Genomic DNA, 21584 nt, shown 5'->3' on the forward strand with positions numbered 1-21584 from the left:
GGAGAGCTCAGAATATAAACACATTATTGATATTCAGTTTGTGAAAACCAACTCAATGCAATGGTACAGGTTCTTGCAATCTTGTTCTATCCAAGGAAATGTGATAAATGTCTTCGATTCCTGAAAATGTCTAGTTTGCCAGCACTATTATTCATTTTCCATCATGCAAATTCTGCAACCCTGATCAGCAGCCCAAGGAGAACACTTCTGCTTACTTTGCAGAGCTTCGATGTCTATCTGAATACTGCAGTTTGGGTGAATTTCCCAGATAACACGATGTATGATCGTTTTTATATGCAGTACACAGTGCACCCTTCAATAATACCTGGATCCAAACTAAATTTGATTTTTATAACGGCCTACTAAAAGGCTGGACCCTTATGTCTGCATGATTCTCTGTCATGGACGTTAAAGGAAAACGTCTACTGTAACACTCAGGCAAGCATTCTTTGAGGCCTGGACTGCAGAAGAAAGGAAACAAACATACCAGAGCTTCAGTGGATCGCCTCAGGTGTTCTGAGCCCTGCTTATGCTGCAGAGCTAGGCCAGTGCTCTGCTTATGGCTGTGAAGGGGTCATTCTGTAAGAGGAAGGGAGGGATACCCTGAAAAAGTAGTCTTCCAAACCCATCAGAATGAACTGCTGCGACAGTCCCATGTCCCCTTATAGCAGAGAATCTGTCACTCACAGTCCCATCTAGCTAGAAGCTGGATTACGTTCAGGAAAGTCAGATAAAAAGGTCCCAGATAGTACAACAGTCACAAACGTATTAAAACAGAATAAAAGATAGAAATTGACTCTAGTCGGTGTGGGTTAATACTCACTAATTATATACAGCACTCTCCTGCCCAAAGTGGGTAAAATACCTGTCAAACGTCCTCAACAATTCTATGAAAAATATTACAGGTACTATTATAATTTCTTCACAAAGGTTTAAGGAGAGCTTGCTGCGGGCCTGAGGACTCTTAGCTGGTAAGGGGAGGGTCTAAGGTTCGGACACAAGCAGTAGGACCTCACAGCCAGAACGCTTTGCTCTGTGCCTTGGGTATTTTCCCACAGGCTACTTGCAGTGTTGTTACTTCTTGCGCAGTGGTTATTGCTAAATATCTGTCTATGAGTGGATGATATGACCAATTTTTAGAGAAGTTTTGCTCATTACTGGAGGAGCACACCACATTAGAATCAAGCATTCTCACATTTTTAGGACCTGGAAGCTGCTAGTATAGTTTCCAGGACATTTCACAAGAAACCTGGAACTCATTAAGGGATCGTCAATCATTTCATGTGGATTCCATCACTGTACTAATTTATTTTAAAACTAGAACATGCAAACTTTATTTTTAAAAGTCCTAAAGAAAATTTGGGACATCTAACAACCAATTTATGAGTGAGTTATACATATCTCCAGACTATACCAATCCTTAGTCAATTTACAGAGAGCAAACTATTTCCCAGGTTTAGAGTCAATTCTCTGAGAGCGATACTAGTATGAATCAACGGCCAATGGCTTAGCCACTGTCTAAGGAAGGATGCTTGTAATCATGTTGACCGAGGCTTGGGAAATACCTACATCTAATCTGAGTCCTTAGTGCAGCCATCAGATTGGCACACTGCTGAGGATGGTCATACCTTCAATATTGCTGTCTTTCCTGGGTTGTGTCCTTCATCCTTTTTCAGTATCTCTCTACTTGCAGCATCCCCAGCCCCTCCCTGTGACCTTATCCATTGCCATGGCTATACTTACAGGCTGAGGATTCACTCATCTTTGGCCTGATGGCTCTTGAGCTCTGACCTTTCAAGATGTCAAACTGTCTTCAGTACGTCTCCTTCACCTGAAACTCATGTCCCAAACTCAGCCTCCTCCCAACTGTAATAACTCCTTTTTCCCAACCTCAGGAATGGCATCGCTACACACCCTCCCATTTTGCATTCCCCTTCTTTGCCCTCCATATTGGACAGGTCCACAAATCCGGGCGGGTCTACTTCAGACACACCTCTCAACCCACCTTTTTCGATTTTGATGCATATCCAGTGTACAAACTTATATGATATATCTAGACTACTGCACCACCTAACTTGTCTCCCAATATCTTGTCTCCTCCCATTTTAATACCCTTTATATACACTTGCAAGAGTTAAGTTGTTAAAACAAAAATTACATAATGCCATTCTCTTGTTAAAAATCAGTTGACGAGGGCTTCCCTGGTGGCGCAGTGGTTGAGAATCTGCCTGCCAATGCAGGGGACACGGGTTCGAGCCCTGGTCTGGGAAGATCCCACGTGCCGCGGAGCGGCTGGGCCCGTGAGCCACAGCTGCTGAGCCTGCGCGTCTGGAGCCTGTGCTCCACAACAAGAGAGGCTGCGACGGTGAGAGGCCAGCGCACCACGATGAAGAGTGGCCCCCGCTTGCCGCAGCTGGAGGAAGCCCTCGCACAGAAACGAAGACCCAACACAGTCAAAAATAAATAAATAAACAAATAATAAAGGTGCTAATAATTTTAAAAAAAAATCAGTTGACGAGGCTTCCCCAATTGTTGGCAAGTTGTTCCAAAATCATTAGCTTTTATAAAAGTTTCTTTACAACCTGCCTTAGCTCACGTTTCAAACTCATCTCTGTCCCCTACTCCAATCAAATACCCTAAAGTTTGGCCATAATGATCTAATCATGGGTTCCCTTGAATAGGCAGGCATCAATGGAGACAAGATAATACAGTGGTGGGCTTCCCTGGTGGCGCAGTGGTTAAGAATCTGCCTGCCAATGCAGGGGACACGGGTTTGAGCCCTGGTCTGGGAAGATCCCACATGCCGCGGAGCAGTTGGGCCCGTGAGCCACAATTACTGAGCCTGCGCGTCTGGAGCCTGTGCTTCGCAACAAGAGAGGCCGCGATAGTGAGAGGCCCGTGCACCACGATGAAGAGTGGCCCCCGCTCGCCGCAACTAGAGAAAGCCCTCGCACAGAAACGAAGACCCAACACAGCCAAAAATAAATAAATTAAAAAAAAAAAAAAAAGTTTGAAAAAAAAAAGATAATACAGTGGTTAAGAAAGAGGGTTTTTCATTTGGACTGATGTGAACTGAATCACAGATTTACCTCTTACTCATGTAATAACCTATGCATCCATTCTGAGACCCAATTTTCCCTCACCTCAAAAAATGGGATAACATCATATGGTTATCATCAGAATTAATTAAGAAAATGTGCTGTTACAGTCCTCCTCCTCATCCACATCTACTACTGAACGCACAGCAAATTTTCAAAGAAGAAACACTTTGAAAAATATATTATTGTTAGTTGGTTGATGATGCACTCAAGGCTTGTATTCTTTAGTCTATAAAGAGTCTTGAAGTGATAGTTTGGGGAAAAAATTGAAACAGATTTGCAGCAATTAAGAACCATCCTGTCGAGACTCTTAGAATACTTTTCTACACCACTGACTTAGTAATTCACTGAGTATAGAACTTCCATAGAATATGCTGTATATTATTATTTTATTTACTATGTGTTATATCTCCAAATAAACCTGAGTACAGAAAGTTCATCTTATAATTCTTAGCATCTCAACACTACCTAGCCCAAAACAAGATTCTTGGTAGTCCTTCAATAAATACCGAGGTCAGAGTGAGTTATCAGGCTAAAGATTGCTGCTCCGCACGATACCAAAAGTTATCAATAAATGCATGAGTTTCTGAGGTTGCTCAACCGTGATTTTTTTTTCCAAGGGAATAAAGGAAAAGAATGTTTTACAGTGTCTTTTGTCACACTATATAGAGCAAAATGCAAATTGGCATGAGCCCACGGCACACACATTACAATTAGGCTTTGAGTAATTAAGTATTTTAATTACTATGTTGATAAACAGTTCATAACATGGAAGCTATATTTCCCCAGGTTACCTGCACTACTTGATACCAGTAAACATGCACGGTGCTTATAAAAATGTTGGCTAATATTTGACCGCAAGTGGGAAAAAATCTGAGTCTGCCTCTAGTTGGAGACCATCTCACAATGCCTCTTTGGGAAAATGTTGTTCCTTGACAATATTCTGTCCCCATAAATTCATAACTATTTCCTCTGACATCCATGTTTTGAAAATTTTTTAAAAATCATGTCCATAAGTTATTCTGAGCTTCTTCAGTAAAATTCGCATTCACTGAGTATCTATACAGCTAGGTAACAATTATTAGCAGTTATTGTGGCCAGACACCATTCTAAGTGCTTTAAACTGTACTAACGATTTCAGTCCTCATGATGGCCCTATAAGGTAGGTACTACTGCCTTCATTTCACAGATGTGACAACCAAGGTTTAGGGAGAAAAATTCACGTGCCTGTGATTATACCATTACTAACGCGTTCAGCCTGGACAGCACACAGACCGTCTACTCCCAGAGCCTCTGCTCTCCACCACCACGCCATACTGCTTACAGAAAGTGGGATTCAATAAGAGCTTAGACAACGTTTCGGGAACTCAAAGGAAGGAGAAATTACTTCCTATTAAAGTTCAGGAAAGACCTCAAGGAGAGGATGTGCAGGATTCTGACTGGCAGAGATGGTGGAGACGTCCATTCTAGGCCCTGAGTGAACAAAGTCACGCAGCCAGGGAGGTGCAGGGAACGGGGTGGGGGATGGACAAGGAGGCCAGTTTGGCTAATGGTGCAACAGAAAGCATAGCTGGAAAGACCCTTCAGATACCACAGAAAGACGCTTTGGGGCTTTAACCACTAGGCTATGAAAATCCTCTCAAGTTTTCCTCAACAAGGCAACATGAGTAGAGACATTCTTTGGGAAGATTTATTAGAATTCTTTAAAAGCTGAGAAATTTTTTTCTCAGAAGATCATTTTCCTTACTTCTCTAATAGGCTATTTTGGATAAGAATCCAAAAATCAAGAAATTCTCCATTGGGAGGAGTGATGGACTGATGCTAACAAGACGAAACTTAATAGGAATGAGAATGAAGCTCTGAAACTTCAGCTGCACATGTTTAGGGTGATTGCTTCCTGGCACGAGTACAGTTCATGTGAAAAAATAAGAGATTCTGGCCAAATGCAAGGTCAGTACAAGCCAACAGCATTACATGGATGCCAAGAAAACTACGTAATTGGATCTTAAGTGGCATGGAAGTATAGAAGTATTCTCATACAAAAAGGGGAGATGATTATCCTAGATGCAGCAGAACTGGAATTCTGCTCTGGGCACCACATTGGAGAAGGATGTTGATGGCCAGGAATGAATTCAGAGCAGGATGGATGAAGAGAGACTGTCAAGAAGCTGCATTACATGTGGAAATGCTGGAAGCACTGGAGAAATTCAGAAGGCTCCAAGGACGCATGATCACTGTCTTCAGACATTCCAGGAACTGTCTGGGGAGAACAATCTGTGTAGATGCATGATACAAAAACAGAACCAATGGGAGGATGATATAACCAATGCATCAACTAATACCAAAGGCCAGCTCCGTATGAGCGATGGGGGAGGAGGAATGTTCCTGAGGTAAAAGAAGCAATCAGTATCCAATGGAGGCCTACAGGGTAGCCAAAGAGACAAGATAATACTTCTAAAAAGAACACCTGCCTTGTTGAGTTTGAGAGTATAGAAATATTAAAGGAAAGATATTGATAGCCTAGTCTTTAGAAATTTGGAAATGTCCATGTGAGGGGAGTGGTGAGACAACAGTGCTTTAAGGAGAAGTGGGGTGAGGAATTTGAGCTGGACTTTGACAAATGAATCCCTTTACAAATCCAAAGGGCTCAAGTAAGCACCAAAAAGCCAAATCTTCAGTAAACAGAACTGTAAACAGATTACTACTGAAAATGCTCAGTGAGTCCTCTTAGGGCTTGAGAACATACAGTAATTCTTTGTAATACATTCCTTCTTAAATGTTTGCAATTCGTAAGAAGTAATGTGATTCCTTTCCCTTCTTCTCTCACAACAGCGCCCCCTAAACACACACACACACACACACACACACACACACACACAAACACGCTCGCACACATACAAGCAACAAAATTTACATATTACTGGGGAAGAGGGATAGATACTATCTCTTCCTTCAAGAGTCAGTCAGAAAGGACATAAAAATGGTCAGAGTAGAGAACCTGGGAGCCCCAGCAACGAGGAGAAGAGGCCTGCCTGCGTTGTTCAAAGTCCTGCAACTACTTCCAGCAAAACCTCAGAATTCTTCTACGACCTCCAGACTGAAAAACACAGACAGGTAACAAACTGTGCCGCTCACTCAGCACTGTGTGGGAGGGAGTGCCCAGGCCTCTCAGGCAAACAACGTTTGGTTCACATTCTCACCCTGCCACGCACCGGTTGTACAAACTTGGGGAAGATGCCTGGCCTCCTCGTGCCTCAGTTTCCATATCTGTAAACTGGGGATAACCACCTCTGCATGGAGTCTTCGTGAAGATGAATGGAACGGTATTTGTAAAATGCCTGCACACACTCTAATTCCACTCCTACCATGATCACCAAAACCTACGGATTTGTAGCGGTAGATGTTTTGATAGTTCAGGCACTTCCGATGCTTTGGAAATTACACTACTTCTCGAAAACGTTCGAGATGGGTCTGTCTCATGCTGATGTCTGATTTCTTCTATTTCACAGATTAGAAAGCAGTTCTGGAAGGGACTGTAACTTCTTATTGGTAAGGGATCTCCACAGACTTGCCTGATTCAAAAGGAGACTGTGCCTTAGGGTTTCTGTTTTGTCAGAAGGAGAAGGAGGAGGAAGAACCGAAGCAGAAGCAGCAGCAAGCAGAAACCAGAGACGAATCAAGTGATACATCCTGTAACATTTTAACTGAACTATACTAAACATTCATACCTACTGAATAATTGGAGGTTGTCAAAAGAATGAAAGACCATTGATGTATGCTATGCTATTATATAGAAAGAATCTTTTGAAGTACATGTAGGCTCTGCTAGGCTCTGCTGGCCTCCATGATAATTATATCGCTATAATACAAAGCACTCTGTCTGGACTATTCGAACTGCTCCTGTGGATGCCCGACACCAGCGCTGAAGGTGCCTGGTCAACCACCAGGCTCCCCAAACTGCCTCAGCAGGCGGCACTGACATGTGGTTCCTGTCTCCTTATCTGCAGGACTCCTTTTGAAGTTTATGGAAGCGCTGTTTGGAATTAGCACTGCAACTCATGGAACAGGAAGAAAAACAGGGTGAAACCATCTATATTATCACCTACTTATTCCAGAAGTTCCAGATAGTCAAATACCACTTCAGTACACAAATAACTGAAATACTGTGCCTTCCGTCTTTTGAAGCAAAATAATGGACGTTTCACGTCCCAACTAGTGATTTTTGTGAAGTACCAAGCTGGATTCTTGGAAAGTCTAAAACAGAGATCTGCATTTTTAGCAGGAGATATCCTTTACATACCTGGCCCCAATTTTACTACGTATTTTCATAAGAGAAAGAAAAAAGTTGAAGTCTTCATGTTCGTTTGCTAAACTACATCTAACAAACAGAAAGTGAATAACACAGACCTTCATAGCTAACAGAGACAAGACCTGTTTACTCTGCTCACTTACAAACCCTGAGTTTGTTTGGGACCTGAGCTCTGTAAGCCTATCATTTATTCATCACTCAAGTTGCCTAGCAATGAATGTCCATCTCATCAGCGCTCACATTGTCCAAATACTCCTCTCAATAGTTTTTTCCCCTTAAATAATCCACAGGCTTCTCTATCACTATGAAACAATTCCCTTTTTCTCAAAGCCTCCTTCCTTCTGTTTAGACAAGCACTTGGGGGCAATTGTTGGTGCAATCTTCTCTCTGTCAGTGGTCTTACCGCCAGGTCGCACGCCGCCTTCAGAGAGAGCTGAAAGGCTTTTGCACTCTGTCTCCCAAGACGGCAGTAAATTGCTTCCCCCCTGTCTTTCATGTAACAATACTGCACATCTTGGCTAAGCTGCCTTCAATCTCTGCTTTTGGAAAATTTCCAGGCAGGGTCTGTGTTTACGTCAGCAAGACTGATTCAAAACACCATCTCTGGGGTTTTAAACAGGCTTTGAAACACAGTCCTGCACTCAACTGGGGTCAGTAGGAGGCCTTCCAGTAAATCTGTTATTTCACTTTATCATTCTACTTATTGCAGAGGGGCACTGATTTCCTTTTAGCTCATCTTATAAGCTATTTTGTTATTTTTCATAAAATTTCTGCCAGAACCTTGGCTATTAGAGCCTTGCATTATTATGCCCACTCTCTTCAGAATTCCTTATCTGCAGAGATTCTGCTTGTTTGGGTAAGCTAAGTGTTGTTGTTCTGTTTTCCATCTGGTTTTTTTTTTTTTAACTTTAGGATCATAAAAATAAAGTCCTTCAGAGTCATATCTTGTTAAATTTGCCTTTGATTAGCACAGCTGCTCTTCAATTAATCCCTGGGCTTAGAGTTTAACAAGGGCCTTACAAAACTTGTAAAAGATGGGACATGTACAGAGGGGGCAGGGCAGGGGGTTTGTGATTATATGCAGAACTACAGGGGCTATCACAATGAAACTGTAGAATGTGAAACTGAAAACAATTTTTAAATATGCAAATTCCTTATTACTTGCAAGATTTAAAGTTAAAGGCTTCTTATTTAGCAGTTAAGTGTGAAATTATTTTCACACACAAACGAGTACATCAAGCTATTGCCACAATCCTAGACATCATGCCAGACATTTATCCCCTATCATGAACCTTGGTTTTGCTTACCACCCCCTGAAATCTGTGATAAAACTAAAAAAAAAAAAAAAAAAAAATTTCCCCACACTATACCCAAAAAAATAATATTGCATTTGGGTAGGCTTTCTTACCACACTCTAATCTAAAAAGAAGGCTCATTGAGGCCAAAGTAGACTTTACCTTTGATTACAAAATACACTAGTAAAACAATTTAAAAACAACAAAGAAACTGTAAACACACTTGCAAAATATAAAAATGATGCTACTTAACTAAAAAAAAAAAAACCAGAACACAGTAAAGCAAATGATTCTAATCCAGTTTAAAGGAAATGAATTTCAAATAAGCAACAAAACCATCCTTCCTGATACTTGCACTTCCCTCTAAAAGATGACACAAAGGACAAGAAAAGGAATAAAAAGAAAATAAAAGACCAGCAAGGACCCTTGACAAAGTGGCTGTATGGATACCAGTGCTCTGACAATTAAACATGAAACAAGGTGAACAGATATTATGGAAGTCTTTCTGGGAAGAGCATGCACTTGTGTTTCCGGAAGTAGACCCTCTGCTTGCGATTAAGCAGAGGAATTTTTGGCTTCGAGTGTACACTCTATAACTCAGGCACCAACGTCTCGAAGAAGGTGCATAAGAGAGGAGCAGGCAGAGGCCAGGAAAAGATCATAAGAAATGGACGGAGGCAGATCACACAAATCCCCGGGCCAAATGAGGGCAGGCACATGTTGAGAATGCCTTCCTCACCCACATGTCTTCTCTTGGACCAGGGCAAGGAACACAGCCATTTCTGGTTGGTGCCCTTTGTCCCAGCACTGGAAAGGCTGGTAGCCCCACCAAAGAAATTTTAATTCCATTAAAGAGTGGAAGAGCTTGCTTGAGTAATGCAGTCTACCTCAGTTGATGTTTCTAAAATTAGATAATCATCTGGAAAGATTAGATGAGATAGTTGAAAGGCTCCTGCGCAAAAACAGGAACTGGAATCAAAAGATCTCTAAGCCATTCCTTTTTATGCATCTATTAAGATCCCATTTTAACTAGTCTTCCCAAATTAGTAACAAGGCTTATCTACTTGCCTTCTATATTTGAGCTTTAGAAACTTATATTCACACCACAACAAAACTTTTGAAAGGTTAAAAAGTAACAGTTCACTGTCACTTAACATTATGTACCAATAACCTACTAATAAAACTGTGAGCCCCACCCATGCATTCACCTAAAAATGGATTTAAAACAAACAAAAAAATCTATAGCAATGCTTTGCTTTCTCCTTTCCTCTTTTAAGTAAAAGAAAGAACCAGTCTGCAGAAAGAAGTCTGTGGCCCAAATTATTGATTTAGGAAACTTACCTTTCAGCAGGTTGAAAGTCTCATGCATGATACTCTTAAGGGAGAAGCACAAGACATCTCTGTGGCCCGGTGTCCTCATGGCCCAGAGGTGGGGATGCCACCCTCCAGCCCACTTGCACCCTCACACCTGCAGAGCTCGGCCTCCACCTCGGAGCAGGGCCTCGCCAGCTGCCTCCAGCCCTGCAGGGCCAGAGAAACAAAGGGCAGGGGAGCTTCTCATCTGAGTGGAGAACAATTCCCACTGCATGGCAGCTGTTTAAAGAGGTAGTGTCTGCAGGACGAAGGCTGCCTCAGAGCCTTCCTGTTTGTGTCCCAGCTCAAATTTTCATCCATTTCCTAAGGAAGACTGCAAAGAGTAATCAGCCCTGAGAAGGCTGAGGTTTATGAAAACCCATGAGGGGTGCAAGGGCAATTTTTAGAAACACTTTTACCCTTTCCTTCTTTTCTCCACCAAGTAGATAAGAGGCTTTATTAAAAGTACTTTTAAAGTCAAAAGCAAAAGCTGTATATGTTGTGATCTGGTAAAAGTTTTTCTACTCCTGAAAGATTTTTCACCTGAAATGTAGAAAGGAAAAATTTGTGGCTGATTAATCCAATACGTATCAAGTAATGAATAATGCAGAGGAAAACCATGCAACTTTTGGTCAGAAAGCAAGGGTTTGAGTCGAAAAAACCTTTACCATTTACTAGCTTTAAATAAAGAAATACACTCAATCCCTCTGGGCCTCAGTTTCTTTGTCCGAATAAATGGGACTAATAACGTGTGCTTTACATGTCTATTTGTGAGAACTGCATAAGATGACTGGAAGAGACCCCATACTTTGCCCTAAAAGGTCAGAGCACGCTGTCATTACATCACAGTATCCAATTTCCCTGTGGCCATTACATAATATGAGACATTAGTAGCTGGCAAACAAACAGCTAATACATCTCCTCACTTCTCTCCAAAATTATACTATATATGTATTTGTTTGCTTGTGTATTAGCTGACTTCCCCACTGGCACACAGGTTGCCAGAGGGCCAAAGACCTCATTGGTAATGCTGATTTAACAATATCCCCAGTACCAAGAACAAGTCTTCACATTTATTAACATGCAATAAATATTTGTTAAGTAAATGAATAGATAAATGCATAATTTGAGGCAAAAATCAAGCACAGTGCTCTACAAACAGTAAGCCTGTAACAAATACTTATTAGTGAATATACCACCACTTTTTTTTTTATAGAAAAACATCCCAGTGAAAATGCAATGTGATAGAATTTTAAGACACATTGGAACTCTGAAAAACATTTGAGATAAATATGACTGTATATTTTGTTAGATCACCGTGTTCAAATATATTATTAAGATGGTTAATGTACAAACTTCTTACCTCATGGATATTAGGTACAATATCCAATATGAATTAATTCGCTGAAAAAGTTTACCTTACTTTGTACCTAAAATCCTTCCTCAGGCCTGTTTTTGTTCAAAGTGGAAACTCTCTTTTCGCTGTTGCCCTTTACGTCCTAGCTTGGTGGCAATGGGATTGATAAGGATTCATTTATTTTTTTTTAAGAGCATTACCCAGCCAAGAAGGATAAAGATGTGTGGTCCCTCGTGGCTCTTATGATCCAACTACCAATGTTTAATATAACATAACAACATGCCGGGAGACAGGAGAGTCTCGGGGATCTGAAAAAACAGATTTAGTTTTGAGCCTTCACATCATTGCCTGAATCCAGTTCAGGCCAGTTCAGGCCACTAGAGACTAAAAATCAATTCTGACGGCTGCTCATTAATCTATTATGTGTAAAGAAGAAAGCGACTATAGTGGATATTTGTTCACTTTATAAAATTACGAAGAGAGGAAAGATCCTGAATCTTAAAAGACCATGTGAAACATAATTCCCTCTTCTAAGGATTTCTCTTGCTTTGCTTGAGAAATAGGACCCTCCTTCCCCGTCTCTTCTCCTTTCCTCTCTGCCCTTTCTCGGCTCCTGCTTTATAGATAGGACAAGAGCTATCCCACTACATACAGATCTTTCCACAAGCGTTAAAAGTGCCAAATAAAGATTTTAAATTGCTCGCTCTGAATGAAGTCATTTTAGTTCCAAAATATGAGGAGGCATCTCATAAACAATGAACCTGAAAGTTCTACAGCTTTTGGCCAACAAAAAAGCATCTCTGAAGAACAGAGAGTGATGATCAAATAAAATCAGAATTTATTACCTTTAACAAGTATGTATCCTGTTTTTCTAAGTTCAGAATTTCAGACACTGATGACATTGTTCGCTACATCCCTCCTCCTCCTCCTCTCACACAGCTCCCGCAGCGCTTGAGGCATTTTTAATTGAGCAATTTAAGATTTTAAAGAAGGTTCGATTTTTGATAGCTTCCCGCAGCAAGCCTTTCTCACCCTGCCGGTAGCCTCCAGCCTGACAAATACCAGTCTGCCTGGGGCTTGTGAGTTCAACCACGAGGGTTATCAGATGCGCTTAAATGCCTCCGGGAACAGGTACAGCTGACACTGGGGGAGGGGCTGAATTGTGGAAACCACCATCCAGTAGTCCAGCTGCTTCTTCATCCAATAAAGAAAGAACTTCTTTAAGAAGAGTTCTTCAAGAAGCTCTGACATCCTCCTCTGGGGCTGCTGGAGTACCCCACTAGCTATTTGCTATAAAATAGTTTTATTGCCCTAGTAACTAATAGACTTAGTCAAGATATCACTGTGTATTTGGTTAACAAATAAAAAGATAAGTTCAAATTACTGATTACAGGGTCTTGTTATGTTATTTCTATCATTATTTGAGATCACATATCTTATTTTAATAAACATTTATCTAATGCTACAGAAAACATAAAAATCAATCTTGTAAGGGACAATAATTTATAGGCATGAGTAAAAGGAGCAAATATCATAGAACACATTATCCCAAAGTCTATCACTACGAGGTATGTACACCGGACAACAGAACAATAATGAATATTTCCTTTTTGCCATCTGTTGTTTTATAGGACAGCAGATTTCCTGTCAGCTGACTCAAATAAGTAAAACAAAGTCACATTGAAAGATTAATCTTATTGATAAGGATGTATTTTGATGGCGAGCTAGTTCTAAGAGGTTAGGGCTATTTCTTTTCCAAAATGAGAAACAAAGAAGATAATATCTTTTCCTCCTTTCCCCCCTCTCAACTGGATGTGGGCAAGGGCTCTGCTAAATGCTTTAAGAACATCCGATGTGTAAGCACAGGGTTCCTATCCTCAATCAATTCATGAACTGGTAAGACAGGTACAGAAATATCTAGTACAAGGTAGTGTGTAGTAAAAGAGAAAGGAAAACCTCAGATCAAGAGTGCAGGGCACGGGGACTTCCCTGGTGGTGTAGTGGTTAAGAATCTGCCTGCCAATGCAAGGGACACCGGTTCAAGCCCTGGTCCGGGAAGATCCCACATGCCGCGGAGCAACTAAGCACTTGCACCACAACTACTGAGCCTGCACTCTAGAGCTCGAGAGCCACAACTACTGAGGCTGCGAGCCACAACTACTGAAGCCTGTGCCTAGAGCCTGTGCTCCGCAACAAGAGAAGTCACAGCGATGAGAAGCCCGCGCACTGCAACGAAGAGCAGCCCCCACTCACCGCAACTACAGAAAGCCCATACGCAGCAACGAAGACCCAATGCAGCCAAAAATAAATAAATTTAAAAAAAAAGAAAGAAAAGAGTGCAGGGCATGAAGTGAGGACACAAGTTCAATGGATTTGCCACTTCCAAGCTGTTTGATCTTTGAGAAACTTGTTAATCCCTCTAAGCCCTGCTTTTCTCATGGATAAGATAGAGATCATACTAGTACCTGCCTCCTAGGGTCCTGATGAAAATTAAATGAATTTATGAATGCCCTTAACAGAATGACTGGATTTTGGAAGTTATCAATAAATAGCACTGATGCAGAAGAAAAAAAATTAAAAGAAATACTTAAATTGCCCTGGACAAAGGAGAAAGAAAATTCCATCCATAAATAAGAGACAGAGGATTCTGCAGCTGAGAAACTGCTCTAGGAATAGGTTGAATGTACAGGCTGTCCTTGACTTATATCCCTTCAGTGTGAAAGATGATTGAGGAAAAGTACCTGGAAAGAAAAGGGGCCACAGCCCCCTTATCTCCCACATGCCATGCCCCCCTCTTTTCTGGAATGCCCACCCATGGTCCTGTGTGCAGTCCAGGGCACAGTAAATGGCCTTGGAGCCTCTTCTCTCTCCCCCGAAAATTGCTTCTCTCTCAACAACAGAGATAGTCTCAAAGACTACCTTAATGTCTAGAAGAAAACATCTAGAATAGTCATAAAAACAGAAACTTCTGTTTCTGGCCATGATGCATTAACTGGGACTGGATCAGCCTTTGTGCCTAAACAACTGGAAACTGGATAAAATACAGAGAAAACTATTTACAGATACTAGACAAAAGGAAGCCCAAGATGTGATCCCTGAGAAAAGGGGAACAACTTAGGTGAGTCTGATGGTTAACCCAGCTTGCAGAGCAGTGAGAGGAAACCCAAGAACCTGGGTCTCACTGAGTAAAGGGGACACAGAACAGAGTTCACAGAGGCAAAGGCAGATGGAATTTTATAGAAAAAGTACCAGACAGGAAGGATCTATACTGACAAAGAACTCAAGAAATCCACACGGTGTATCCTTGAGTCTGTTGCTGAATATTAAGTTGCACATGGGCCGGGTCAACTTCATAACACTGGGCAAAAACAAATGAGGATCTACAAGATAAAAGATCCCCAGATCTGGCAAAGGGCTGGGAGCCACTTGAGTTTTTACCAGCCAGAATAGAAAGTCTTTGCTGAGCACCTGGGGCTTTAGGTCACAACCCCAGAAGATTCTTTAAAGTATTTGTTTAGTAGTACGGTTAAATGAAGCCTAGAGTAAAGGTTACTACAGACCTGCCCTAACAAACCTTTTAAGAGAAAGACAACAAAACTGGGCACTGAATCAAAATAATACAAAAACAAAAACAAAAAACTAAAAACAAAACACCCCCCACCCCCCCACACCAAATCTAGCATTCAGTAAAAAATTTACTGCACATGCAAAGAAGAAGGAAAATGGGACATAAACTTGGAAATGACAGAGCTGAGGAATTAGCACACAAGTACAATTATAAATATGCTCAATATACTTAAGGATTTAAAAGAAAGATATGAGGAGACAAAAGGAAGATTAAAAGACAATGAGATGTTATGAAAGTGAAAGAAATATTTGAAATAAACAATATACCAGATGGGATTATCAGGACATTAATGAACTGCAGAAGAAACCAGTAAATTCAAAGACAAAACAATGTAGAAAATACCTAAATGTAAATAGAAAGAGGAAAAAAAGCCTGAAAAAATGAACAAAGCCTCAGTGACTTGTGAGACAACAAAGTGGTCTAACACATGTGTTATCACAGTCCTGGGATGCAGGTGGGAATAAAAATGATAAAAACAAATGATGGCTAAAATTTTCCAAATTTGATGAAAACTATAGACCAGAAATCCATGAAACTGAATGAACCCCAACAAAGATACACAAAGAAAGCCAGAACCAAGCATATCATGAGGTAATTGCTGAAAACCAGAGATAAAGAGAAAATATCAAAGGCAGCAGAGTGGGAAAAAAAGACATTATGTACAAAAGATCAATAAGAAGAATAACTGCAAACTTCTCATTAGAAACCACACAAGCAAAAATCAGTAGAATGACATCTTTAAAGACCTGACCGGAAAAAAAAAAAAAAGAAAGGTCAACCTAGAATTCTATATCCAGTGAAAATATCCTTCAAAAAATGAAGACTAAATAAATACTACATTACACAAACAAAAGCACAGAGAATTCATGGCCAACAGATTTGCACTACAAGAAATGTTTGAGCAAGTTTTTCAAGAAGAAAGAAAACACCAGATGGAAACTTGGACTTACACAAAAGAATTAAAAGTGTGGGAATTTGTAAATATGTGGGTACATACAAAATAAACTATTTCCTTATTTTTTTATTTCTTTAAAATGAAATTGACCATTTAAAACAAAATAATGTATTGTTAGGTTTTTGACATATGTAATAAATATAAGGTATGACAACAATATCACAAAGGAAAGGAAGGAGAAAATGAAAGCATAAAGTCATGAAGCTCTTACATGACACATGAAGCAATACCATATTATTTGAAGGTGGGATATGATAAGATAGAGTGGTGTACTGTAAACTCTAGAGTAATGACTAAAAATAATGAGCAAAGAACTATAAGAAAGAGAGGAGATAAAATGGAATACTAAAAAAATACTTAAGTCATCCCAAAAAAGGCAAGAAAAAAAGAGAGAAAAGGGAAGGAGAACAGATGAGACAACTGATGGGAACATACTGTACAGCACAGGGAACTCTACCTAATGCACGGTGGTAAACTAAATGGGAGGGAAGTCCAAAAGGGAGGGGATATCTGTATGTGTATGGCTGATCCATTTTGTTGTGCAATAGAGGCTAACACAACATTGTAAAGCAACCATAATCCAATAAAAATTAATTTTAAAAAATAGAAAACATACTGCGAGACAGTAGACTAAGCACAGCCATACATGCTGTCTACAAGAAACACACTTTAATTATAAAGACACAGAGTAAAAGAAACACACCTAAATTATAAAGACACAGAGTAAAAGCAAAAGGATGGACTAAGATATGCCATGCAAACAATAATTAAAAGAAAGCTTGGATGGCCATGTTAATTCAGACAAAGTAGATTTCTGTGTCAATTTGGGTCCTGGGAAAGAAGATGTCAAGACTGAATCAGAAGTTCAAGAGATTTATTGGGGGAAACAGTTGTGAAAGATAAAGGTTAGAGGGAATAGGATTGAGCAGGGTAAGGCCTTCAGACATGAATGCGGATCTGACACCTGTGAAAGGAGAGAAGGAGAAAGAAGGTTTGGGTCAGAGGAGCCTGAGACTGCAGGCTCTGTGAAAGTCTTAGCCAGGCCGATGGGGAGTCCCCAGCTGAGACTGCCCACTGGAAGAGCTGGCTTTGGGCAGAAACAGTTGGGGTCAGTCATGAGCTGGCAGCACCCAGGGGAGAACGTAACCACAGTGGGGATATGTGGCAGATCCCCAAACTGTGGCAGCTGAGGCTGTGCGCTAAGTGTACAACTTTGGGGAAAGGAGGTCTGAAGAGCACAGCTCGATGGCTTCCACATCTTTAGAACCAGGGGTATGACCAAGGACAAGGAGGGATATTTCTTAATGATAAGAAGCTAAATTCATAAAGAGACCCTAACAATCCTAAATGCACAAGCACTGAAACACGAGGCTTTAAAATATTTGAAGTAAAAACTCTTAGAACTGAAAGGATAAACAGACAAAGTCCAGTTACAGTTGAATATTTCAACACTCCTCTCTCAGCAATACATAGAATAAGTAGACAGAAAATCAAGAAAAATATGGAAAACTTAAACAATAGCATCAACCAAATTAACTTAATGGATATTTTTAGAATACTCCCACCCAAAAGAGCAGAATATATATTCTTTTTAAGTTCACAGGGAATATCACCAAGATAAATCATATGCCAGGTCATAAAACAAATCTTGATAAATTTTAAAGGATTTAACTCATACAAAGTATGTTATTTGACCACAAAGGAATTCATTTAGAAATCAGAAAAGAAAGATATCTAGAAAATCCCTAAATATTGAAAGTTAAAGGACACACTTTTAAAAAACCCACAGATCAAAGAAGAAATCCCAAGGGAAAGTAGAAAATATTTTTAACTGAATAATAAGAAAACTACAACATATCACTATTTGTAGGATACTGCTGAAGCAATCCTTAGAGGGAATTTTATAGCATTAAATGCTTATTGAAATAGAATAGAGGTCTATAATCAATGATCTAAGCTTCTACCTTAGGAAGCTACTAAAAGAAGAACAAATTAAGGCTGAAATAAATCAAAGCAAAGAAATAATTAAGGTAAGAGAGAAGAAAAATCAATGAAAGAAAGAGTAAACAGGTGAATAGAGAAAAATTATTTAAAAGCTAGGTTTTGGAAAAGATGAATAAAATTGATAAATTTGTAGCTATTTTATCAAGAAAAGAGAAGACAAAAATTACCAGTATCAGGAAGGACAAAGAGGATTGTCCCTAAAAATCCTGAAGATAGCTAATGGATAATAATGGCATAAAATAAACAACTAAACTCCAAGAAATTAAACAACTTACATGCAATGGACAACCTCCTTGAAAGATATAAACTACTAAAACTGACAGCAGAAGAAATGGAACCTACCTATATTTATTTTGAATATTGACTGATGATTTTATACTTTCCATGTAGCAGTAATTTATTCATGGACAAAAGAAAACCAGCCTCACCAGTGTGATAACTTTAGCTTCAAAAGTCCTGATGCCAGTAAAAATTAAAAACCTGAAAGATACCTCATAGTAACAGATAAAGCAGGAAGGAAATGAAGGGTGAATGAATATAACCAAAGTAATAGTGAAATGGAGCAGGACGCTATGGTCCTTCCCCCCTACCATGTCTTCCACCTGTCTTTTGTCTGTGGAAAAACTTCAGCCAAAAAATAGGTTTAATCAGAGAAGTGAGAAAATGCAGAAACAAAGGAAAACAGTCCAACAAGACTAAATAATAATAGTTTAGTCATTAAGCACAGTCAAGGACCTTCAGTTCCTTCTCAAGGGCTATAGATAGATATATTCTGAGTCATCTCCTGTGAGCTGTCTTATAGATACTGAAACCTCCACCAGGTGGAAGAAGTTAACTACATGATGACCAGACTGTAGCCATGACATAAGCTGCCACAATTCCGAGAACTGGCCTCAAGGAAGTGGGAACAAACCAACCCTGGAACTGAAGACTAACTGTACTTAATCAAGACGACGCTGGTCAGACCACCGATGACCAATTTCAAGATGACGGTCAGAGCTGACTGTGCTGTTTCTGCATGTAGCCCCTCCCTCCGTCTATAAAAGCTCTTGTCCCCTGGTTGACAGTGGGGAGGGAGGGGGAGTCGCCTCCACCCCCACCCCTCCATTGCCGGCATCCAAACTAAAGCAAACTTTCCTTTCCACCAACCTTGCCTCTTTACTGGCTTTTGAGCTGCAAGCAGCTGGACCCCACTTTCGGTTACAACAGTACTTGCATAATTAGGGCAAAATTATTATTAGCTAATACCCTTAATTGCAAGTAGGTTTTAATATGAGTCTGGATCTCAACCCATCTCTTTTTTGGAATTAAAAAGTCTGGAAGTGAAACTATAGTTTCCTTGACAACACAAACGGTCCCAAAATGACTCCTAGGAACAAAAGAAGCAAGATGATTGTCAGGAGGAAGTGTGCTTTGAATCCAGGATAGCAAATAGTTCTTGTTTTACAATAAGCTGTGAGCAGCCAGCTTTGACTATTAGCAGTTATGTGCCAATGATTATTAACTCAACTGCATAGTGAGGGCATTAAGTCACAGGAAGACTGTTGCTTTTATGCTGTACTTCTACTAAAACTTGATTTTATTGCCCATTTTCTACAGCTCTTGGGCTTGGGTTGTAAACAACAGCCTTTTGGTAATTCTTCTGCAAAGGATGCAGCCGGTGAGTAAAATTTAATCATATATGTATCCAACAAGGAAGAACAAATAACAAAAAACAAAATAACAAGATTCTCCATTTACAAGTCAATCAAGTTATGTGCCTTACCTAAGAAGTTATGTCTTTAATTCTAATCATTAGTGACCATTAGTAACTGAAACAATTTTTATTTTTCTCAAGTGTTTATGTTTCTTATATTAAGAAGCCAAACAATAGTCTAGACTTTCATAGGGAGACGTGTACAATCAAGATGTCATGCCAGGCTTAATATAATGATAATACTAAAACACTTCAGGCGTTTACTAGGTTCTGGTTAGTATTTTAAGTGCTTTACATATACTAACCAATCTCATCCTCCATACCACCTGATGAGATTGTACTATTACTTCCATCATTTTACAGATGAAGAAATGGAGGCACAGAAAGGTTAAGTAATTTGCCCGGGATTCCACAGGTTGGCTTCTGATGCTGTATGGGGCACAGAGAGGTTAAGGAATTTGCCCAGGACTGCACAGCTAGGCTCTGATGCTGTAAAAACTGAAGAGTAATTCCCCAGTGCACCAGTTACTACTTCTGCTTTCACATGGCAGGAATTAACATTTTTACAAGTTTTTTACTTCTGGGAATGACATTTTTTGTCTCTATGGTTTTAATAAGCTGAATCAGGAAAAATACAGTGTGAGGAAACATTAATTTGGTTCTGTGAGATTCCCAGCAGCAGGTCAACTTGCTGGCATGAAGAACCTTTTCAATAATCCAGTAGCACACTCCAAGACTACAAGTGCATTTGCAAACAGCATAGTAACAGCCTGTGAGAAGGCGTTATGTTGAAAGGTAAGCAAGGTAGAGTGGAGACCAGCACAGCTGACCCAGAGGAAAAAGAAATCAGTTCAGTCCTAAAAGCAAAACTTAACGAACTTCCACATCTTGGAATGAGAAAAGGATGTGACATTTATTTACAGAAACTTGTCTTGGAAACCCGTTCTGCAAGACAAGAAAAATCACACTTGCTCAAGTATCCTCTTTGAGCAGAAGACCTGCAAGGAAAATGCAATCACTGGGTGATGTTTACACGACTTGTCGAAAGGGAAAAGGGAAAAACTAAACATTTACTGAGTCCCCAGGTTGGGCCAAAAACTGTGTTATGTTGTTTCCACTTCATCTGATTAAATCTTGACAATGTACCTATAAGGCATTATTCCCATTTCTAAGGTTTAGAAAAACTGAGAACAAAAGAGGTTATGTAAAGTGCCTGAGTAAATATGCAGGGAGGTCAGAAGTCCGCCTCTGATCTGTCAGATTCTGAAGCTCGCACCACACCCACACCACACACTGACCCCTGTGTCTGCCCACCCAAGAGGGGCATCTTTGTAAGAGGTGGTCTACTTCTTCTGGGGGGCTAGACTGTATCATGTCAAAGGTTGAGCTCTAGGATAAGACTCCTGGGTCTGAAGCCCAGTTATGCTGATGACTAAGCATTGACAAGTTACCTGACCTTGCTGTGCCTCAATTTTCCAGCCATGGGTGACAGTACCTATATCATAGTGATGCTGTGATTATTAAAGGACTTAATATATATAAGCCCTCCTGTATATTTCCCCATAGCATTTATCACAATACACTATATACTAACTAAAAATTAAATTTATTTATTTCACTTATTTTCTACCCCCTAGAATGTAAGCTTCATGAGGGCAGAAATTATTATCTGTTTTGTTCTGTACAATTCTGTATCCTCAGTACTGAGATGAGGGCCTGAAACTCACTAGGTTCAATAAATATTTGTTGAGTGGTGGACAAGTATAAGCCATTAATTTATTAAAGATCACTATTTCATTTTTGTATGAGTCTGAGCATAGAAATACATGGTGATACATGCTAGGAAAAAAATAAAAGGGTCGACATATGGGTGATGATAGGGATGAGAT

At 40.0% G+C, this 21584-nt stretch overlaps 1 protein-coding gene across 13 annotated transcripts in view; it reads right to left on the minus strand.

Annotated features, from left to right (window-relative positions):
* Positions 1 to 21584, minus strand: part of ARHGAP28 (Rho GTPase activating protein 28) — a 155860-nt gene that overhangs the window by 101113 nt on the left and 33163 nt on the right. Inside the window, exon 2 of one of the 13 annotated variants that reach the window (XM_059894311.1) lies at positions 488 to 579. The exons of the other annotated variants lie outside the window; for them this stretch is intronic. The gene's annotated coding sequence lies outside the window, so the exon portion shown is untranslated. The remainder of the gene's footprint in view (positions 1 to 487; positions 580 to 21584) is intronic. 13 annotated transcript variants of the gene reach the window in all.

This window comes from Balaenoptera ricei, chromosome 14 (assembly GCF_028023285.1).
Source record: "Balaenoptera ricei isolate mBalRic1 chromosome 14, mBalRic1.hap2, whole genome shotgun sequence".
NCBI classification, from domain to species: Eukaryota; Metazoa; Chordata; class Mammalia; order Artiodactyla; family Balaenopteridae; genus Balaenoptera; species Balaenoptera ricei.